This window comes from Helianthus annuus, chromosome 2, assembly GCF_002127325.2.
Source record: "Helianthus annuus cultivar XRQ/B chromosome 2, HanXRQr2.0-SUNRISE, whole genome shotgun sequence".
NCBI classification, from domain to species: Eukaryota; Viridiplantae; Streptophyta; class Magnoliopsida; order Asterales; family Asteraceae; genus Helianthus; species Helianthus annuus.
The window spans coordinates 59,145,490-59,168,823 of record NC_035434.2 but is presented as its reverse complement, the minus strand read 5'-3'; the positions used below and the strand labels follow the sequence as shown (position 1 = coordinate 59,168,823).

General features: G+C 38.2%; 1 long non-coding RNA gene across 2 annotated transcripts; it reads left to right on the top strand.

Annotated features, from left to right (window-relative positions):
- The first annotated feature begins 3,229 nt into the window (after positions 1-3,229).
- Positions 3,230-14,147, top strand: LOC110904829. Of its 2 annotated transcripts, none has more exons than XR_004881406.1 (3): positions 3,230-3,946; positions 4,653-4,707; positions 13,928-14,147. It is a non-coding gene; the product is annotated as an uncharacterized LOC110904829 (long non-coding RNA). The 2 variants fall into 2 exon arrangements; XR_002572787.2 differs by lacking the exon at positions 13,928-14,147 and adding an exon at positions 5,151-5,201.
- Positions 14,148-23,334: the final 9,187 nt, after the last annotated feature.

Here is a 23,334-nt window from a genome sequence, read left to right as displayed (position 1 = left end):
GTCCCATTCATTATGTGCAATTCTTAATATGCTTCATTGTGCGATTAAATTTGTTTGTCTATTCCTTTAACATACTCTTTCCCTCATGCATTTTACTCGACTATTCTAAATCCGTAAACACTCGCATTATACAAATGAGACGAATTCACCAAAATAGGTGTGAAACCCACAATTTGGTGAACGACTCTCAATCTATCTATTCTTCTTTTTACACGAGATATCGCCATTAAGCTAGGAGTGAAATCCATATCTTAATGGTAAATCTCAAATTTCAAATTCTAGTGGACCCTTGTCAACATGTCGAAACTAAATTTTGACTCGACGAGTACCAACGACACTTAGGATACGAAATCGTCAAGTTAGGGGTGAAACCCGCACCTTGGCGACTAGTTCCACTCCTTGATATTTTTTTTTTTAATCCCGCCAAGTCTCGAAATTTCAATTGGTTTGGGACATGTAGTAACCGGAAGGGTAAATACCGTTAAACGACTTGTCGGCGAGAGTATTTTACCTATTAGGCCAAATCATGCTCCTCAAATTCAAAAGACTTTTCGACCACTTTGGTTAGTCAAAGTTCCGTTCTGGAACCATCCAAATTTTGATCAAACATGTGTTTCTATTATTTATTTATACGATGCAATCTTTCAAACTCGAGTTTACTCTCGATTTCTCTTTTCACACACACAACATATCGAACCTTTTCCATACATTTATATATATGCATGATTTCATATAATTTAAATTCATAATCCTTGTAACGACGAGTGGAGACATATCATTAAGATTGGAGTGATTTCCTTACCTTGACGATTAACTCCACTCCCCTTTTCTTAAAAAAAACGACATCATCAACGAGTTAGGGGTAATTCCCTTACCTAGGTGATCGTTACCAAAACACCTCTTCAAAATATCTTATTATGCAAACTCGATCATATTTTTATACCCAAATTGTTTATCATTATTCAAAATACCCACTCTTACCGATTTCAAAATACATTGTTTTATCAAACGTACTTCTTATTCTACAATCTATTTTCACTCAACTCATATACACAAGATTCTTAATCATGTCTTAAAACGTTTTATTACTCAAACTCCAAAACCTTACGAAATGCTACCCATCAATTAAATCGGTCCAACGAAGCTCTTGCCCATGAACTTCATATTCGACTTAATCACTAAAACTTGCTCACATTATATCGTCATACTAGAGACTTCCATTCTTAATTGAAATCAAACCAAACTTTCTCAATTACTTATAGGATCTTATAGATATTATGAGATCGTTTTACCAAAGAATATTTCCAACATCAACGAACCATTTGTCAAAACCCTTTAAAATGAACACTAAGACCTTCGATAAATCCCTTTTCCAAGGATCAACGTATTCACAAAAACTCCAAAATTTCTTGTTTTGATGAAACGAACTTACTTTTTCGAAGAACTTTCCCTACACCTATTTTCCAAAGCACGTGGGCAAGAAGACTTCATGGGGACCGACCATCTTCGGATTTCGTAAACTCTTTTAAAACCGTAGTAGCATTTCCATTCTTTTTACAAAGCACGTTTCACGTAACCAATAGCTGTTTTATATTCCCTTACATTTACAGACTAGATTCTGCATTTCATGACAACTCAAACTATTTAACTTCACGTTTTACGCAAACAACTACATATGCATACCATTTTACACGTTTTAGTCGTTGCATCGCGACAAATCCAGTTATATCACTCGTATTTACACGCTCAACCTTTTGAGCACTTTTACACGCTTAAATTTGTTATGTTATCAATCAATACGATATACGCAATCATTAGTATACGTACTCGCCCTCACACTCATATTCATAACAATATATTTTACGCTTATACTTATAATCATATTCGTACTTATATTCATACGTTTCATGTTTTTACTTACACTCATATGTTTCATGCTTATCCATATATGCCTACGTTTCATGCTTACACATAATCACACTACACGTGCGTTTATGTTGATACTCATACTTATGTGCCTATTCATACTTAAACTTATACTTATGCTTGTGCTTTCATTCATACACATGATTCATACATTCGTACCTAAACGCGAGCGTAATCCGAGGGATTTGCTTACGTGGGTCCCATACATACTTAAGCATGGACTTGCATATACACTATATTCTTACACAAACACATTCTATTTTTTTTATAAATTATGTATACCCTGATTCATACACAACTAGTACAAGCTATGCGGATCATGCGACGATCAAAATAATCGCGGGTGCACACGGGATTATTGTGACAAGCGCATGAGAACCATAGAGTGTACTACAGTGTATGGTAAGACACGGAACGTAACACGACACCAAATACGAAACGGACGTAATGTGGTCAAAACATGGTGGATGCGCCGCTGGTACTTCCTATATATAAGTGTTTTCATCATGTTACAAAACTTTCGTAAGACGTGACATGAGAAATTCAGTGTTTTTGCAGGTCTTTTAGACCAAATTCAAACTTTAAACAACTCACAAACGCATTATATCCGATTATCCCCGACGAGACTTCGATCTTAGTACGCTACTTTCGTCTACCAGTTACTTATGCTATTCGTATACTCATAATCGTTTATTCGATCAAACGTCCACCCTTATACCTCAATTATTCTCCGTTACCTCAAACTCCAAAGCCTCAATTTTAATCAATCCTCTTCGGCTTGCAAAAAAACCCTTTCGAGTCTTTCTCTTGAATAAATTTTGGGACGAAATTTTCTAAAGGAGGGGAGACTGTAACGCCCTGCATTTCCATAACTTTCCTAATTTAGAAATCGAGACTTAAAAATTTATTTTTAGAAGCTTGCATTTTTCAAAAAAATCATAATACGTTATATCATCGGAAATCTTTTATCTTTATTTTAATTCGTTATAAATATGGTTAATTTTTCATTGTTTAAATTAATTAAATTAATTAAGTTTACAATTTAAAAAGTTTACTTTCATAATAATCTTAGTTAGTCTCGTTAAATTTTAAAGTTAGTAATATAAACTAACCTAGTTAGTTAATTGTAAAGTTAGATCATTTCTAAAACATCACGACATAAGTTGATTTATTAAAGTCAAGGGACTATTGGGGTAAATTGTTAAATTTTAACTTACAGGGACCATTTGTGTTCATAACTGGAAGTATCATGTTTAAAAAAAAATATAAATAAATAAAAGCTGAAGACCACGGAACTCGAACCCGGGTCAAGAGCCCCTCCAAACACACGCATAACCAACTAACTGGGTCTTGACATCGAACATAACCCAGTTCCTAATTTATTAAAACACTTGTTCAAGTCAAGCCCAACCCACTAACTAAACTCACCTATATAAGAGAACTAAACCCTAAACTACACTTGATCAGCCGCAGACAACAAGGTTTCCCTTCTGATGTCTTTGTTGTCTGCTAATACACACCTTACCCACAAAAAAAAAGAAAATGGAAGTGCAGACTTCATCTTCACAAAGATAAACCACAACATCCTCAACCATCACCCACCCCCTCTTCTCATCGTCCTCTTGATACTCTCTAGTGACGGAGCCGCCGATAGCGGCGGCAGTGGTGGTGAGCGACGGCTGGCCAAGGAAGCAAGGAGACGGAGAGAGACCGAAGGTCTAGTGGCGACGACAGAACCGCCACATACGGCGACGGAGGTGGTTGTTTGATTCGGATTCGATGTGGTTTCGGGAGACACAGTTCAGCTTCGTACAAATTAACTCAAGTTCAGCTCAGGTTTCGGGTACACATCGATCGTTAGAATCGGGTCTCACGGCATGAGTTAGTCGGCCCAGGTCAGTCGCAAGCTACGGTTGTTTCGGAGCCTTGGCTCGGCTCAGTTCTGGCGCGGTTTAGTTTTGGCTCCGTTCAGCTTCGGTTCGAGATGTTGTTAAAGGCAGTCGACTCGTCATTTTGTCCGGTATAACTTTACGATTCCACTTCAATTATTTGGTTATCTTTTTGGCATTTATAAGCTACCTTTAAAAATATATCATGTAGAATTAGACTAATGTTTAGGTATAAATTGAATCAAATGCATAACAGTGTTTGACTGTTTTCTTTTTTTAATAATAAGGAATGTGACATGCTGTTATGACTTAAAAATAATAACATTCCTAATTCTTCACAAAACCGAATGCAGTTCAATTGGTTACTGTTGTTGTTGTCAACCACATGGTCGCAGGTTCGAGCCTGGTCCGCTACACATCGTCTTTTTTTTTTTGTTTAATTCAGTATTCTTTATTAATTGCATTCTTTACACTAAAGTCTTTCACTGTCCTTAACACTAAATAAATGTTTATGTCTTGGAAAACATTAGTGGAAAAATAAAGCATTAAATATGTTTAAAAAGTATTAATAAAAGTTAATCTGTTTAAGGAATAATAGTTCTAAAATTATTCCGTAATTATGAATTAAAACCCTTAACAATTAATGAAGTTTCATTTAAACTTCCTTTTTACAATAAGTTAATAACAAACTTAAATTATCAAATCTATTTCTCTTATAAAGAAAATAAAAGTTTATATTGAGATAAAATATAATATACCAATTACTAAATTGTAAACCATACAATATTAAGAATTCTATTTAACGTATAGTTATTAACCATCCCGTTCGTTCTCTAGGATTTTCTCCATCTTCACTCGCGCGTATTTCAAGGAGTTCTCATACGCAACCAATGTGAGTACACTCGACCCATTTACATTTTAAACCACTTTTGGGTTGTAACATGTTACCATACAAAAATTACACTTACACACACTTAAACATACTTTGCGAACTCAATCCGATATACATGCTACTTGTTATGCTTGATAATACATGCTTTATGCCATTACTATCTTATACCCTCGCTTAACAATTATAGCGCTATAGGAGTAGCACACCACCCGACGGGGGATTGTTAGGTCTTTATACTATACGGTCTCGTCACTTTTGTGGCGAGGGATGCTAAATACTAGTGGACACTTTGGGTTTAGACGTAATGATATGTATGCTAATTACCTTGCTTACAAATTGTCATGTGGATTCGAGTAAAATGCTTTTATACTTATGATATACTATTTAAACCTTGTGTACTCGCCTTTGCTTTTGCGTTGAATTTTATTTTAAACATGTTACAGGTTGATGAGGATGATGCTAAGAAAAGAAGTAGCGTTGATGCCTAGATACACATATAGACGTTAGGTTTAAATGTTGTATCAATTTTGATTATGATGTTATGTATTTCTTTTGAACTTGTTGTTATTTGAATTTCCTTGTATTGTTGACAATTTAGTTTATGAAATGAAATCGGTTTATTAAATATTGACACAAATAGCGTTATGAAGTCTCTAGCAATCTTCACACTTCGTCTCATCCCGATGTTTCCGCCATTGGTTGGGGTGTGACAACCAAGTCCTTGGATGGAAGCGTCGCAGTAAACCACAAAATCATTTGTGCCTTCAGGCAATGAGAGGATAGGTGCGCTACAAAGTCTATCTTTTAAGTGCTGAAACGCAGATTCTTGTGCATCACCCCAACGATAGGTGACACCCTTCTGAGTCAGTGAAGTGAGAGGTTGCGCAATCTTTGAGAAATCCTTGATGAATCTTCTGTAGTATCCTGCCAAACCCAAGAATTGGCAGATTTCTTTTGGTGTACGGGGTGCAGGCCAGTTCTTGATTGAGTCAACCTTGGATGGATCTACATGAATCCCATCCTTGTTTACCACATGGCCAAGAAAGTAGACTTCGCGAAGCCAAAAGTCACATTTCGAAAACTTGGCATACAACTGCTCTTTTCGAAGAAGTTCCAGAATAAGCCTCAGATGTTGCTCGTGTTCCTCCTGACTCTTAGAATAGATCAGGATGCCGTCGATGAGTACTATGACAAATTTATCCAGGTAGGGCTTGCACACTCGGTTCATGAGGTCCATGAAGACTGCAGGTGCATTAGTTAATCCGAAAGGCATAACCAGAAACTCATAATGACTGTAACGAGTTCTGAATGCTGTTTTGGAGACATCCTCCTCTCGGACTCTCAGTTGATGGTAGCCTGACCTCAAGTCAATCTTGGAGTAGAAACTCGACCCTTGCAACTGGTCGAATAGGTCATCAATGCGTGGGAGAGGATAACGATTCTTCACGGTCACTTTGTTAAGTTCGCGATAGTCAATACACATTCTGAAGGTACCGTCTTTTTTCTTTACGAATAACACTGGAGCTCCCCAAGCCGAAGAGCTAGGACGTATGAATCCCTTTTCCAAGAGTTCTTGTAGTTGCGTAAACAGTTCTTCGAGTTCGGATGGAGCTAGACGATAAGGTGCTCGAGCTACTGGTGCTGCTCCAGGAGCTAGCTCGATTTGAAACTCGACTTGACGATGAGGCGGAAGACCAGGTAATTCCTCAGGAAATACCTCAGGAAAGTCGCGTACAATAGGAATGTCTTCTATCTTCCTTTCTTCCGTGGAGGCATCAGAAACGAGGGCTAGGATAGCGGTGTGGCCCTTTCGCAAACACTTTTGGGCCTTAAGGAAAGAGATGATGCCTACAACAGCACCACTCTTGTCGCCACGAATCACGAGGGGTTCTGTATCAGAACGAAGGATGCGGACGATTTTCTCCTTGCAAATAATCTCCTCTTGGTGATGAGATAACCAATCCATCCCAATGACAACGTCAAAACTACCCAGAACCATAGGAATGAGGTCGATAGAGAGGGTCTGACCAGCTAAGACAAGGTTACAACCCTTAACTGCGTGTGTGCCCTCAAGACTTTCACCATTAGCTAGTTCTACAACATGTTTGGTGTTTTAAGGGTAATGGGGTACGCTTAAGCACCTGACTAACTCTTAGGAACAAATATCTAACATCTGTACCCGAATTAACTAAAATAGAAACAAGGAATTTGTCTGGTCGGAACTTACCCGCCACAACGTTGGGGTTGTTTCCTTCTTCCCCTTGTCCATTCAGGAACTCATGCTTACCAGTCCCGCGGTTATCCTTATTGTCTCCGTTATTGTTCCCGTTGCCCTGGTTGCCGCTGTTGTCACGATTCCGTCTCATCTGCGGACAGTTCCTCTTGAAGTGACTCTCAGCACCGCACTGGTAACATCTCTCATTACCCTGCTGGTGTTGCCGTTGGTTCCGGTTTGCAGGATATGGGCTCCTACAGTCTCTAGCCATATGTCCCAACTTCTTGCACCGATGACAACACGATTCCGCACATGACCCGCTGTGGTGCCGTTGGCACTTGCGGCATCTCAGTTTATTCCCTAGGTATCCCCCCTGATTTTGGTAGTTCAGCGCGAGTTTCCTGTGCGGTTCCCTTCGTATAGTGCTAGGACCCTCACCTTGGTGCTCACCCCAAATATACTTGTTACTAATAAGAGCATTTGGATTGCAAGAGCTATGCTTGGGCAACTTGCCCTCTTCCACCGCCTGATCGGTGAGTTGGTGCGCCAAACGAACGACTTGCTGGATTGTGGGAAGGTTGGCCGCACTCACAGACCCTTGTATTTCCGGGACTAAGCCTCTGAGGTATAGCTTGATTCGCCTAGATATGGGTTGTGACATGTTAGGACATAAGGCAGCCAAGTCGTTGGACCTCTTTGTGTACGCCTCAATCTCTTATCCTTCCATCTTCAAACCATAATACTCTATTTCAAGTTTCAGAATATCGTCCAGGTGGCAGAATTCTTCCTTAATCCAATCCTTGAAGTTGCTCCAGAGGATGGCATTCGCATCTGCCAACCCGAGCATCTGAACTTGTGCGTTCCACCAAGAATACGTTTTTCCTTGCAACATGCCAGTAGCGTACTCTACTCGTTTGCCAGCAGGACTCTCACTTTCTTCGAACGTATATTCGATTCTTCGGATCCAGTGTAGAAGGTCGATTGTCCCTCCAGTGCCATCGAAAGTGGGAGGTTTACACTCCAAGAACGCTCTGAAGGTGCCCATGCGGGATTAGGTGTGCATGGGTTAACTCCCTGATTGGGTTGCTAAGGCTTCAGCAATCCGTTCGTTAATCAAGGTCATCAGCTGACCATGGGTCATGTTGAGACGCCCACTCATGATCTTCACATCGAGGGGAACACAGGTAAGAAAGGTATCGCAACGTGCGTAAGTGTGGGGTGACAGAAGAGAGTAAGAACACAAGGTTCAAATAGCAATTATCACGTTAACTAATGCACAGTGTAAACTATCTAATCGACAATATAACATAAATCATACCACCTCTGGTGTCGAGTCTTGCACGTGGAGCGAAGCGTCGTTGTGGATCGTTGAGCACTGTACCGGTTATAGTCTGGTTTTATCAAAAACTTTTCCCTTTTTAAAACCAAGTTCACTATAACCAATGGCTCTGATACCAATCTGTCACACCCCTAAAATCCACCATGCGGAGTACCACCACTTGGAGGCGTGACATGACCAGGATCGAGCCACCAATCATACTGAACAACGTATCTAAGTAAATAAAGCCAACCACAATACGATTGGTGACCCAAAGCTAGTTAACCAAGTTTTAAATTAAACAGCGGAAGCATAAACGTAAAGTCCAAAACATAAGTCCATAGTTTATAAGGTAAAGTTCAAAACGCAGGTTTAATAAGTTCATAAGGATTTGAATATTAAGCATGGAACATAACAGTCCGTACACCACAACGTCTCCTTCCTCGTGCAAGCTCCAAGCATTTAGCGACCTGTAAGGCATGTAACAACGAGTAAACAACAAAGTTGAGTGAGTTCACGTTTGGTTGTTTAGTTTTAAGTTGTTTCTGAAAACGTGGTTTGTCTTTCGTTGGCGTAATTGTCATGGGGGTTACCCGTAGTTGAAAGAAAGTTTAACCAGTTCATTCTTTATTACCCATACCCTGTCCATGATTAGTGGGGGCTTCCCCATGTGAACTACTAGACCGTATGATATCGACTACTACGCAAGTAAGTTGTGCCCTACATTAGTGTCTATCATCACTGATGGTTTGCCATAGTCCATTAGTACACGTTTGTCCGACTGGCACGGTGTGAGGTTTGTTAAACCTAATAGTGCTATTAACTAATGACCCGCTCGCCATTGGCCTCGGCGATTAAGTCGATATAAAATGAGGGACTTATGATAGAGTTTTGTCTAGTAAGTTTAAGGTTGTTGTCCTACACAAGGAGGATGAACGTACGTAGTTCTCCCAAAGAGAATACGCAGGATTAATACTGGCATCCTACCCGAGGAGGATGGCCGTACATATCCTACCTAAGTAAGATATGTAGATTCCGTTTTAATTCTTTAACCCATTCCCAAACCACTGGGAATCCCATGCCTTAGAAAGTGTGTGAACTCACCTTGGTTTGCTCGGTTAGATTCTCAAATATAGCTAATAGTCGAGGTCGGTCAATCACGTCCTAATATAATTACCAGTTAATCATTTAGTGGTTTTCAAATAGAGCACAAAGTTCCTACACGTATCTATCACATAACATGCATTACTTTAACGGTTTATGCCCATGTAACCTCCCCATCTATTCCCATTCACAAATAAACATACAACATTGCACATAACACTTTTATCTACACATAACATGTTAGATCATTCACAGATAACATATTCGACATTTAGACACGCAAATCACTACTTATGTCGTTTCAACTTAATTATCCGAAACAGGGCTGTTTTCGAGCATTTTAATAAAATAGTTATCTTATTTCAAAAATTCCCAACTTTTTACAGAAGATGCTAAACGACCCGAATATTATTGTGTAAAAATCTTGGGATCTAATTCGTCACTAATATTTTAATAAAAATCATTTTCAGGAGTGCAATCAGATTCATTATTTTCTGACTGCAGCCCACGAAATAATTCACTAAAAATTCATTGTAAGTCAGATTGACAAAATTCCAGTGGGAAAATTACTACGACATCAGTGTCCATCAACTATACAGATTTCATTGGCTGATTCGACAAGGAACTCAAGTTATGACTGAAAACATATCGCCAATTTTCTGTAGAAAAATGCCGCTCTAGCTGCTGTTACGGAATGACACTTTAAAAATAGTAAACGAAGTCCAAAAATTATGGTTCTAGTGCCATTGGAACCGTATTTCATAATACATAAATCTAGGCTTCAGAAAATGCATTTTTCGTTAAGTTATGGTTCTGTTACAGCCAGTTAAAGACGGCTGGAAATACAGATCAGCAAGCTGTTTTCAGTCTTTTAACATTATAAAGTGTGTTCGATTGACTCCGTTAACATGTTTAGCGATCACAACAATACTTACAGCAGATTATCACTTGTATATTACAGATTTATCATGCAATATCATATTTCATTCATCATTTTAACACTACTTCAACATATGTTAGATGATGTTCAAGATTTGTTTATGTTCATTAGAGTTCTACCTTTTCGATCTTTAAACATCATTAACCACTCAACAATCATGTAAAATGCAAGGATCTAAGTGCTTACCACTAGCACAAGGCTAGGAGAGTTCGAGTGTAGAAAATTGGTGGATAAAAGAAAACGAGAGCGGTCCTTCAACTTGCGAGTGCACCAAGCTTCATTGTTCACCTTCTTGCACCTTTGTATGGATGGAAAATGGCTATAAAGTGGCTTGATGGTGGGTGTATGGTGGTGATGTGTGGCTGCCGAACTCAAGCAAAGGAGGAGGAAAGAAGAGAGCAATTTGGTGAAGTGCTGAAGTGAGATGATGGAGAACTAGTAGGCATATTTAGAAACCAACTTTGTGTTTTATCCATCATATAAAATGTTCACTAGATACTAGACATGGTTGATTATAATATTCAAAAATGGGGGGGGGGTCACCCCATGGTGACCGATTGGATTAGGGGGGGGGGGGTATATGGTTAGATTTCAATTGGATGGTTAAGTGTCTAGTTAGTTTAGTTAGGATGTTAATTAGGTTGTTAGTGTGTTGTGTAATATAAAGGGTGTTAGGGTATTCGGGGACCCTAACTAGTTCAGAAAAGTATAAACAATGTCATTGACAATATTTTTATGTTCCGGGTAAAGTCCGGTTGTTCAGTTTGACACTATTCCGTTAAAGTGCTTAATTAATCCGTGAAGTGTCCTAAATATATATTTTTGTAGCATTTTTAATTCTCAACACTTAGGAAATTATAACGGACTATTTAGTGACTTTTCTGCATACTACTAATATGTTAACAAGCACATGTAAGCATAACACAGATATCAGAAAGCAGTTAAGTAATTCCACACCGTCATCAAGCACTTTAATTATCAATAATAAATTGTACGGAATACATGGGATTTTGAGGGTTGTCACAGAGCAGATTCAGTTTTCAAGTCAAACAAACCCAGTTAGTGAACAAGGTGCAAATCAGAATATTACTAATCTGGAAGGCGAGGTAGATGTTCCAAGCGAAGTAATGCCAAGAACTCTTTCATACCATCCAGAGGAGCTGATTATTGGAGATTTACAATCGGGCGTCCGCACTAGATGTCAAATTGACCAAGGCCTTACATGTTTTTGTTTCTCAGTAGCACCTTTACAAGCTAAATTTTCATTAAGTTGCTTTATTTCGCAGATTGAACCGCGAACATACAAAGAGGCGTTAACTGAAGATTCTTGGGTCAATGCTATGCAAGAAGAGTTAAGTCAATTTGAGAAGTTAGGAGTGTGGAAGTTTGTAGATTTACCAGATGGTCATAGGAAGATCAACACAAAATGGGTATTTAAATGCAAGAGAGATGATCGAGGGGTTGTTGTACGTAACAAAGCTCGCCTCGTTGTCCAGGGGTTTAGTCAGCAGGAGGGGATAGATTTTACTGAAGTGTATGCTCCTGTAGCTAGACTTGAAGCAATTAGGATCTTCTTAGCATTTGCTTCGTGGAGAGATTTTAAAGTTTATTAGTTAGATGTTAAATCGGCTTTTCTCTATGGGAAGGTAAAAGAGGAGGTATATGTCAGACAGCCACCGGGCTTTTCTGATCCAATCTACAAAGACAAGGTCTACTTGCTAGATAAAGCGCTGTATGGTTTACACCAGGCCCCGAGAGCTTGGTACGAGACTTTGTCTCAACACCTACTTGCCTGTTAGTGCAGTAATGTCTATCGCCTTCGTCAATCTGAGGCGTAGCGAGAAACTGAAGATAACAAGTCTTTATAGTGTTATATCTAGTCAAAAGGCAAGGTGGCAATCTTATAATTAATGAAAAGTTTCATTAAAGCCTTGACCTATAAATAGAGGAGTTAGTAGTAAAGTTAAAGACTTTTGCTCATTTGGAGATTAGAAGATCTAAGCTTAGAGAGAGAAAGTCTAGAGAGAGAAAGTTCTCTCACGTGATTCTCGGTGGATTGTACACGTCATATTCAATTGAATCACGGTTTTAGTACGTTCTTGTGTGTTCGGTCACATACGTTCACGGATTCCGCACATCGAACGTGTCGTTACGCAATCGTTTGTTGTCAAAACCGATCCTACAAGTGGTATCAGAGTAGGAGCTCGATTGCACTGATCAAACACATAGATTCGTACCAGATTTCATTGATTTCAGATCCGAATTTCATCTATTTCTTCATCTTTTTCATTTTTTTCACTGAAAATCATCAAATTGAACGGGTTTTTACGGTCCAAATCGGCTGATTTTTTGATATGTTGTGCGAAAACACCTGATCTATAATCCTACCAAATTTCAAATTCAAATTCCTAGCCGTTTAGGAGAAATTTGAGTTTTTAGGTCCGATTTCGCGTCAAAAATCTGATTCCGCTCGAAAAACGTTGATTCCGCTCGAAAAACCTTGATTCCGCTCGAAAAACGTTGATTCCGCTCGAAAAACGTTGATTCCGCTTGAATTTATGTGTTGATTTCGCTCCTGACTAACAAACATCTGATTTCACTCCAAAATGATTCTGATTTCGCTCCAAATATTTGATTTCGCTCCAAGGGATTAAAACGTGATTCCGCTCGAACTTTAATTCCTGATTTCGCCTGAATTGTCATCGGTTTGTGACCCAAGATAGATAATCGGTCCAAACATATGTTGTTACTTAATGTTTCAGCAGTTCACGTGATGTTCTTGATTTGATAAATTCATATTGTGTGGTCCAATTAAAATTGTGTCGTGAACTGATATTGTCGAAAAATTTAAAAGTTGTCTATTTCATGTGATTAGAGTGAGCGGTCCAATGATATCATCTTGAATATATAATTGTCGGCTCAATTATATTTTACCTAAAGCTGAATTGTCAGATATACTAATCATCTCGATCCTACAAAGCATGCAAAGAATTAAAAGATGTGAACATGTCAGTTTGCATGCAAAGAATTAAAGTTGCCGGCCATTAAATAGCTTGAATAGGTCCAATTAAAATTTATATCTTAAAGAAGTTGTCAGCTACATGTGATGTGGTAAATAACAAAACAGTGAAAATTGCATGTGTTGGGTTTATAATTAATTGCATGTTGTCTTGGGTCATATTGTGAATTGTCGGAAACATGTGTATTAACTGATCATTAAAAACACTCGGCCCAATCACATTTTAACATCATATTTGTGTTGTCAATTAAGTTGTCGACCCAAGATTTACTTGTGAAGAACTGTTTAGTGATATTCTTGACCCAATCATAAACATATAAGTTCAAATGACGGCCCAATCAAGTTGGTATATATCACGTGGTTTCCTGAATTCATATATCAGTCCATGTGAACTTTGGATCATTTCATTTGTCTCGGCCCAATCACGAACGAAAATAAGCTATCCACTAAACAAGCGACCCAATACTGTTCATTGATTAATCGGATCTTTCATTCAGGAAATTCACTTGAACAAACATTGAAACGAGTTCGTGAATCTTCGACAACGAGTCTTAGATTGATTACACCTTCACACTTTCACATATTCAATCCGTTTAAACTGATTGTGTGTTTGTTTGGTTGCAGGTGATTCGAGGTGATTTACAAGGCGCAAATACCAAGAAGTTGAAATTTGTGGTCAAAATGTTTGATGAACAGGAAAACGTTAAACTTGAAAGACTAAACGATTGGTATAGTTGTTTTGGTGAGAAAAAGGAAGTTTTGGTTGAAAATTTTGGATGTTTCTTGAGTAAGAAAAATGAAACAGTTATTAAATTGGAAAAACGATTTGAAAGCTTGATTGACAGTTTAAAAAATCATAAGATAAGCATATCAAATGATAAAATGATATCAACATTTGCTGATGCATTACCAGCTGAGTGGAATGAATTTTTGATTAATCTGAAAAAGGATTCTAGATTCACAAAGTTGCATTTTAGTGAATTTATCACTGAGATCAAAACAGTCAATTATAAAATGAGAAGGAAAAGAAGGAGTTGATAATTGAAATAGAAAAGAACTTAGAAAATATAAGCTTGGATGTGGTTCGTGAAATAAGCAAAAGAGTTAATATGTGTCTTGCAGCAAAAAAGGTTATGAAATATGATATTAAGAGGGGTTGTTATATTGATGAATATATGAATCCTCTTTATTTTGTTAAAATTTTCTGTTCAGGTACATACAAGACAAAGACACAGGATATTTCAAAGAATGAAGAAGCAGAAAAGGATAAAACTTCAAAAAGTGAAGCTGTGTGCTCAAAATGCGAAAAATTCGAAGAAGACAATGTCAAACTGTTGAAGGATGTGGAGAGTTTGACATTGGAGATCAAAAATTTTTAAAAATGAAAAATTGAAATTGAAAAAAGATTTTGAAAAAAATAAAGTTGAAAATGAAAATGTTTCTTGGATAAAATTAGAAAATAAAGTTTTAAAAGAAAAAGAAACAGAATTTCAAGATCAGATCAGAGCTTTTGAAAATGAAAAATCTGTTCTTGAAGAGAACAAAATTGTGAATGAAAAGGCAATCAATTCTCATCTTGAGAAAATCTCTCCGCTTGAAAAAGAAGCTGAGAATTCAAGGAACAAAATTGAAGAACTTGAAAAGAAATTGAAAGGCTTTGTGACTTCATCATCATTACCAAATCTTGTATGTCCAAAACCGATCAATTCTGTTCCAATAAGTGACAATGTCATAAATTTTGACAAAGTCAAAATTGAAGATTGTGATGAGAAAACTGATGATGAAAATGAGAAAAATGAGAAAAAGAAAATATTTTTGAAATTAAAAGAAAAATTTCAAGAAACTGTTCTGCAATCAACTGAAAAGGGTAAATGCTCTACGCAAAAACCTTTGAAGAAGAAAGTAGAACAGAAACAAAAAGTTAAAAATTCAGAAAATGTGCAAAACAAGAATAAAAGCTCATCAGTTCAATCATCCAATCAAGACAAAAAACCACAAAAATTGAAAAATCAAAACTCACAAAAAGTTGGTAATATGTGGTGCAGGTTTGACCACAGTGCTCAAATTCCAAATCAAGGATACAAGAGGAGACATGAGTACCACAAGGCAAATCAATGCTATGATCTGAGTGTGTGGTATGAAAGTGGTGAATGGTATGATAACAGGGTGTGTTACGCGTGTGGTGTTCAAGGACACACTGCTATTAACTGCCAAAATCAGTGGTTTGAGACGAGAAGATGCTATAACTGCCAAATCAAAGGTCACATTGCCAGAGATTGCCCAACGAGATCAAAGGGTAGATCGAGGGCTGAATCTCAGAAAAAGATGAAGAAATCAGTCAAGGTCGAAGAAAAGCCCAAAGAACAGAAAGTGAAGCTTTCACAAGGGCAGAAAGACCGACTGAGAAAGAAAAGAAAGAAAGCTCGAGAGTATCTTGAAAGGATTTTGTCCTCGGGTACATCAGGAAAATCAAACAGCAGTTCTGATAAATCATCTTGCTTTTCAAAGAATGATAAATCTTGCAAAACGAATTCATCAGATACAAATCTGAGGACAGAAGAGAAAGGAATTTTGAAGAAAGACAAAGTTGTTAATCAAATGATTAACAAAACAAAGAAAGTGAAATTTTCACTTCTTGGCGATGAATTTGTTTCTTCGGAAACAAAGGAGCTACATGTCGGCGACGAATCTGGCTCATCAAAGTCAAACAAGCCACACTCAGGCAATGATTCTGGTTCATCAAAATCAAAGGAGCCAGTTGTTGAGGTAAAAACTGAGAATTCTAGTTTAACAATGGATGATGCAAATTTTCCACAATTGTTGAACAAGAATTCAAAATCACCCAAGGAACGTCAGGCTTGGGTGAGTCTGTTCAAATAGTGAAAACCTGACTTGCCGGAACTCCCATGTTGGTAATTGGGGAGTAGGAATCGGCATCTTTCTTGAGAAATTCACAGGTTGGTAACTGTGATATTTCGACTTACAAGTGGTTAATCAAGGACATTAAGTTGTACTTGATTTAACTATCTTACAAGTGGTATGATTATTGGAAAGTGTTTTTGTGATAAACCTACAAATGGTTGAAAACAATGTGATGATAAAACCCCATGTTTGTGAAATGACACACAAAACTAATTTTCCGGAAAAACCATTTTGATTAAAACAAACTTAAGTGTTTTGAAATCATAATGGGAAAATAGTTTGTTGTCAGGGGGAGTTCTGATTGTTTAAGCCAAGTGGATGGCGAATTGAAGCAATTCGATATCATGTTGTCACGTTCTTGTACAGTTTGTTTTCAAATTTTCTCAGAAAATCAAAATTGAAACATATTTTGATTTTAGGGGGAGTAAAATTTTAAAAAAATAGAAAATTTGAAAAATACAAAAACATGATAAAATCTAAAAGGCCAAAAACATTGAAAAATTAAAACGAGTTTTGTTGAAACAAGAGGAAATGATAGTACATCAGTGGACTATCACAGCACGCTACAGAAATGAAATGTAAAATGTGATAAACGGTCTCACTAAAGATGTGACGATAGGCTCAGCTAGACTAGTAGATTTGCGATAACGACACAAACTTAAATGAAAAAAGCTTAGTTCTAGTGGGAAACATGATTGAAAGCATAGTACTTAGTTTTGTCCTTCTTGATTGTGTGCCTACTCAGTAATCGCTGATTATCGAAAGACATAAAACTGGTTATGTTTGTGAATTTTCACTACTTTGCTGAAAAGTCACTGTGATTGTGCATTTCATTTTGCAAAGATTTAAACTTGTTTTATTTCTATATTTTGTTTAAGCATTGGACATCCTCTGCGTATACGTGAGTATCGACCTGGATGTTATTGCCTAAACGTTCTACTTTATTTTCTTTGGTGTTTCGTTTAAGCTTTGGACCTCCTCTGCGTATACGGAAGTATCGACCTGGTGGTTAAAGCCTAAACAATTTCAACTTGTTTTTATTTCTTATTTTGTTTAAACATTGGACTTTCTCTGCGTATACGGAAGTATCGACCTGATTGTTAATGTTTAAACATTCTGCTTTATTTTCGCACATATCACAGTTGATGAAAGTTTAAAGGCATTACTTGAGTTAGTGTATTGCATGAGGAGGGGATAGGCTGAGATCGTGGGGTCCATAAGAATTTAGTGCAAAATTAATATACCTTAATGTATCGGTAAGCATTTTCAAAAGTTTTTAGATTGAGCTTAAGAGGACAATTATATCGTCAATCAACGTGAAATGTTTAGAACTTAAAATGTCTAAAAGCTTAACGGTGCTTGTGATGTGTCTCAAAAACTGATATGATCCTCTTTCACAAACTCACAAAAATATTATCTGTAAATATTTCTTTACTGCTTTTCATTAAAGACAAATATCCAAAAAAGATTTTAGTGTGTTGTAGCATGAAATTTTGAAAAATCCAAAAAGATTTTCGACAACTGATGTTGGAGAGCTGATATTCAAAATTCTAAGTGCTAAACAGGAAGAACAGAAGTTTGGGGAATTTTGTTGGAAATAAGAATTGTTTTTGAAATGGATAAATGGATCATTAATTTGAAACCAATTTAATCATTTTAAATACAAGTGATAAGCATAAAGTCAAATCTTACTGTTGGTTAAAGTATGTGCAGGTATGAGGCTAATGAAAGCCAGACTACGATCCTGACAGCTGAGTCTAAAGGGGAGTCTGAAGACAAGCTCAACGCAATGGGGAGTGTGCATTCAAGGAGCCAGATAACTATTTTGGAGGAGCTTGTATACAGAAAGCCAGGTGTCGATCCCAAAAGCACGGAAGCTTGACGAAAGGGGGAGCCTGAAGTAAGAGACTACCAAGATGGAGAGCAACTGAAGCTAAAGACAGATCCACGGGGACTCTGTTCGAAAAAGAGAAAGACAAGATGCTACGAGACTGATTGCGGCAATATCCAAGGGGGAGACTGTTAGTGCAGTAATGTCTATCGCCTTCGTCAATCTGAGCCGTAGCGAGAAACTAAAGATAACAAGTCTTTATAGTGTTATATCTAGACAAAAGGCAAGGTGGCAATCTTGTAATTAATGAAAAGTTTCATTAAAGCCCTGACCTATAAATAGAGGAGTTAGTAGTAAAGTTAAAGACTTTTGCTCATTTGGAGATTAGAAGATCTAAGCTTAGAGAGAGAAAGTCTAGAGAGAGAAAGTTCTCTCACGTGATTCTCGGTGGATTGTACACGTCATATTCAATTGAATCACGGTTTTAGTACGTTCTTGTGTGTTCGGTCACATACGTTCACGGATTCCGCACGTCGAACGTGTCGCTACGCAATCGTTTGGTGTCAAAACCGTTCCTACATAGCCAACAGTTTCATCCGTGAAAAAGTGGATGCCACTCTCTTCACCAAGTTAGTCAATGGTCATCTTTTGATAGTTCAGATATACATGGACGACATCATATTTGAGTCAACAAATGAGAATCTGTGTAAAGATTTTGAAAGAGTTATGAAGCAAAAGTTTGAAATGTCATCGATGGGTAAGATGAAATTCTTTTTAGGACTTCAGGTTGAACAATTACCTAAAGGAATTTTCATACATCAGATGAAGTATGTTCATGATATCTTAGAGAAATTTGGGATGTCAAGTTCTACTCCAGCCTCCACCCCGTTAGCAACGAACCATGGGATAAACCCTGATCTCACCGGAGAGAAGGCAGACGAAACAATGTATCGTTCCATGATCGGTTCGCTAATGTATCTGACTGCTTCAAGACCCGATATCATGTATCCAACGTGCCTCGCAGCAAGATATCAATCTACCCGAGAGCTTCGCATATGGTGATTGTGAAAAGGATATTACGCTACCTGAAAGGAACTCCATCATTGGGGTTGTAGTATCCTAAAGAAGGCGACTTTACGCTTGAAGGGTATTCCGATTCAGATTTCGGATGCTGCAAAGTTGATGCAAAATCAACAACGTCGGGTTGTCAGTTTTTCGGACCTTGCTTGGTCACCTGGCAGTGTAAGAAGCAAACTTCTGTGGCTTTATCCACATGTGAAACGGAGTATGTATCTGCTAGCAGCTACTGCTCTCAGATCTTGTGGATCCAGCAACAGATGCGCGACTACGGTTTGCAATTTCTTACTACCCCTATCTTTGTTGATAATGAGGCCGCGATTAATATTACGAAAAATCCAGTACATCACGCTAAAACGAAACATATAGAGATTCGTCATCATTTCATCCGAGATTGCTTCGAGAAGAAGTTGATACGAATTGAGAAAATCCACACTGATGAGCAAAAAGCTGATTTACATACCAAAGCTTTTGATAAAACACGTTTTAAATATCTTTTAAAACTGAACGGTATGAAGCTTTTATCGGTGTCGGAGGAAATTTTAGGCGTTGATGAGGGAGATACTGTTGAAGATGCTGAAAAGCAATCTGCAATGGTTTGTCGATTTTTTACTTGTTTTGGTATTTAGGGGGAGTCAGTATATTTTCAGAAAATACAAAAACAGTAAAAAATTTCAAAATCCAAAAACAATAGAAAACTGCAAAAGAGCTTGTGTAAAAAGGGAAAATGATAGTACATCGGCTAGACAGTTACGGTATGCTAAATATTTGTAGTGTTTAAAAGTTTTTAAACAGTCTCGCTGATGATATGCCGATAGGTTTTTACACATTCAGTATGTGACAACTCGAGTTTCCGACTTTCACTTTCGCATTTATTGCACGTTGACTTTGAGTGTTTAGTAGTTGACTTGTTTGACTTGTAACTATACATGTTGTGTTATAATGAAACGTATGTGTGTTTGCATGATTATGTGTTTGGTTGTTCAACATGAGACTTGTTTAGAAACTTAAACTATTAACACAAGAAAGAACCCGACGAAACAGAATTGTTTCGCCAAGAATATACACGACGAAACGGAAGTGTGTTTCGTCAACCCAATCTCGACGAAACAGGGTATTTCGCCGAGCCCAGATTCGCCGAAGCCCACTAAGGGCCCAGTACGTCAATTCGTGTTTAATAACGTGAACCGGCTTCTATTTCGTACCTTTGGCAAAAATCAGAAACCCTAGAGTTCCCTCTTCTCTGTTGACGGCAAACTTGTGTTCCCGAAGCCTTGAACCGATCAAATTACTATTCCGATCACCGTGGTTAGTGTTTAATCCTTGTATGAATGGTTGATCTTGCCATCGTTAACTGTTTTTGGTTCTAGTTTATTAGGACCAATGTTGAATATTGTCGTGTTCATGGTTGATTGATGAATTCGTTATATGGAATCTATTATTGGTTACGGTTTTCGTATGTCGGATTAGATAATGATCGGGAACTGTCATTCGTATATGTTACAAGCGTAATCTGAATGCATGCTAGCATGTTAATAGAACTCGTTGGTCTGATGTGTTTGGGTAATCGGGTTGTGGTATTCATAGAACTAGGATTCATGCTAGACGTCGGTGCTGTTATGATGATGTTATGATATGGTTATGATTGATTCATGATGATTTTCTGTGCCGTATGTTTACTGTATGATGAATGATGTTGATGACGGCAATTAGGGTTTCCTGTGATATTTTTGTAACTGATGATATTTGACGTAACTGACATCTGGACGAAACAGACATGTCGGTGAAACGCATACCCGACGAAACGAATACGACGAAACAAAACTTTGTTTCGTCGAGGCAAGTTACGACGAAACGGATTGTGATTCGTCAAGGGACATCACGACGAAACAGATAGTGTTTCGTCGAAGGGAGATAACGACGAAGCGGGTGTTTCGTCGAGTGGGTAAAACAGCACAGTAACTTAACCATTTCTGTTAAAAACTTAACTGAGTTAACTAACTACTGTTAGATGATATGCATGACTTGTATGAACTCGAATACGTGCAATGTACTACTTAGTGATTATTGATGCGTTGTCCACTATGATTATACTTACGTGCCAACTTCGTGAATACAAACTGATTATGTATACGTGCGTACCTTAGGACGTGATTGATTAACTGTGAGCACATACTTAGCATACCGAGCAAACCAAGGTGAGTTCACACAGCCAAGGCATGGGGTTCCCAGGGTGGGAATGGGTTTGGATGATTTACTTGTACTTACTTAGCTAATGGAACTTAATGATATGGTCCTCGGGTGAGGAAGGTTATTGATAAGATACTACTAGACTAGTGATACTAATAGAACTGATCTTCGCACACACGCCGGGGTTGGCTGCGATAATATGACTAATCTTCGCACACATGCCTGGGTTGGCTGCGAACCATACACTAAACTTCGCATACATGCCGGGTGGCTGCGATATAAATATACCTAGTCTAGAATACCTGGGAAACTTCCCCTAATCTTCGCATACACGCCTAGAGGGCCGCGATACGAACTAATATGATTTGACTTAATGAACGAACACAAGGCTTACTATACTATTACAATTACTGAACTATTAACTGTGAACTCGCTCAACTAGTTGACTCTCTGCTGCATGCCTTGCAGGACCCTAGGTACATGTGGAGCTTGCACAGGGAGGAGCAGGTCGTTGTGGGACATGGATCGTGGATGCCATGTTATAAACTTAAACATTAGAAACTTATTACTTGCTTTGGTTTTACGCTATGCTTCCGCTACACTTTGAAACTATACTTATGTTTTGAACACTGATGTGTGTAAAATGCAACATATAAAACACATCAATTAAGGCATAAAACTAACCCTTTTTAAGTACTAATGTTGGAGAAAGAGTGTTTTTGTCTTCCTTTTGTATTTTCAGGATGAAATGAGCTCAAAATCACAAAAGAAGCAAAAAGACCACTAATTCTACCATAAATACAAGAAAAGGAACAAAAGTGGACTGCCCGGACCCTCAACGGCACCTCCCAAAACAAAGAGAAGAAAACAGAGTCTGAACACGCCCCGTGTCTAGCGAACACGGGGGCGTGCCCAGGAAGCAGCAGAAAAGACAAACCAGTAGAAGCTTCCATTGCTCACCACGGGGTCGTGCCCAGCGGGCACGGGGGCGTGTTGAAAGTACAGCAGGCGCATTAATTGTAATTCGCAATTACAATTAATGAAGAGAGAGAGTGTCAGACGGGCACGGGGCCGTGTCCAGCGGACACGGGGCCGTGTCCAGCGTTCTGTCCAGCCTATAAATAGAGGAGCTTGGTTTCATTCTCCCTCATCCCTTGGCACACCACCTCTCTCACACCTCATCCACCACCCACCACCACCATAACACCATCATCCACCACCATCATCCATTGTCCATCGTAGAGTGTGTGAGTCGTCTCGGGATCCAAGATTGATCGTAAGAGTTCTTGACAATCAAGGCCATGTTTGCCTAAGTCTCTTACATCACTTGGTGAAGACAAGTGTTTAGTATAATACTTTTTATTTTTAATCTTTTGCACTTTTTATTTGGTTTTGTATTAATGACTTTAATAACTAGTTACTTATGTTGAAGGTGATCTTTCCTTATCGTTTGTCCGTGGTGTCTTGGCATTATTTTACTGTCTATATAAAATAAAAGATTTTCACCATTCATATCTCCACGGTCTATATGGAGGTATGTTGGCTACCTGGTCGGGGGTTAAGGGAACGGTTTGGTAAAGGTCTTGCCCTTGTTCAGCGTTTAGAGGTCCTGCTTGGGACCTGGGTCAAATTTAGTAGGATCTCCTTCAATGCCCATAGGTATTGGATGGCGGGGATCCAAACTCTTTGACCCCCTCATAAGTTAACTACTATTAATACTATAACCCGGCTATTTAGGACTGTATCCCTGCTGACTCAGACTACTTAGCCGAGGGTAACGTCACCGCCAAAAGCGGGGCCTACCACAATTTGCATTAATAACTTAATTCATTATCTTTCAATAATCCGACCCTTTAGGATTGTATCCTTGCTGACTCAAACTACTGGGTTGAGAGTAACGTCGCCTTCAAAAGAGGGGCCTACTACAATAACTAAGATAATCTCTTAAACAAGTGCAAAAGTGCGAAAATAATCAAAGGTTATACTAATACACGTGTCGGATCCAAGTGAT